The sequence below is a fragment of the Cyprinodon variegatus genome, unplaced genomic scaffold, assembly GCF_000732505.1.
Source record: "Cyprinodon variegatus isolate N-32 unplaced genomic scaffold, C_variegatus-1.0 Scaffold298, whole genome shotgun sequence".
Lineage (NCBI taxonomy): Eukaryota > Metazoa > Chordata > Actinopteri > Cyprinodontiformes > Cyprinodontidae > Cyprinodon > Cyprinodon variegatus.
In genome coordinates, this window is record NW_015150751.1 from 601434 (window position 1) to 602651 (window position 1218).

Below are 1218 nucleotides of genomic sequence, written 5' to 3' on the forward strand. Positions count from 1 at the left end.
ATTAAATGGCTTATTATTAAATTACTTAATAGTTATTCATCAATGACAGCTTGTTTACTTTTTATTTTTCCATTCCTCAGATTTTAAACTATCTAGGATGGACGTGTCTTACTCATCAGGGAACCCATATCCCAGATCCCTTCTGTGATTGGCCCATCAGGCCAAACGGCGTCTCCTCTGCCGGGAGCCCCGGCTGCCTGTCAGCAGCCAGAGACTCAAGGAAACTTTGAATTTCTTCAGACATAAACAAAAATAATCAGAACCACAAGAAGCTTCTCAAAAGTGGTAGGAACCAGGACTGATCCCCCTGTAAAGATTCGATCAAGATAAATGTTTGTGGATGCCTTATCCAGTTTGAATTAACTGTGTAAATTCCTGTAAGGCTGTTTGCTTTCCGCCTGTTTAACGGAGGAGGCAGGATTCATCCAGCAAGTTTCCTCACAGATCTTATACTTTATATGGTGCTGAAATCAAAATAAAGGACCAAGACGTTTATAAGACATTCACGATAACTGTCCAGGACTACCTTTTAGATATAGAGAGAGTTCCAGCAAATAAAACTGTATGAGAATTAAGTTATTTCTTAGAAAATTAACATCATTTTTCTTTCTAGTCTTTCTTCCCAGTTCTGCTGTAGACGTGTTTGTTTCTAACTCCGGATTTTGGCAATCCTTTGCGTTCTTCTCTTTACTTCTTCAACCATTTAAACCCTAAAGTTATTTTAATTTTCAGAGCTCGAAATCATAATACCGAAAAACCCAGAGAGACCAGCAGACATTTGATAAGCAGATTATCAGTTTGATACTAATAGTCAAATACGGCCGTGGTAATACGATCGGAGGCCTGTTCCACTAAAGCTAAGAGATAAAGTCTGGCTTGACCTAGCATGATCAATGCCAGCCTCCATAGGTGTAAGTAATCAAACTAAATCCAAGAAAGGTTGATAAAATTCATTGATTCAGCAAACAATGGCGGTTTGACTAAATGCCTAAACAGCCTAAAATACATAGACTGACAATTTCTCTTAACAAAAAGAATTAGAATTTCAGAAGTAACTTTTTCCTCAAATTACAAATTCAAAAACGTAAAGCTTTAAAATACGCTGTCAAACATCAGGTATGATTTAACCACATTCTGTTGTTCCCAGAAATCACAGCAGCAGATAATCTGGCCCTTAAAGGGAAACATCATGTTCTACTCTCCCATATGAGTTTAGTG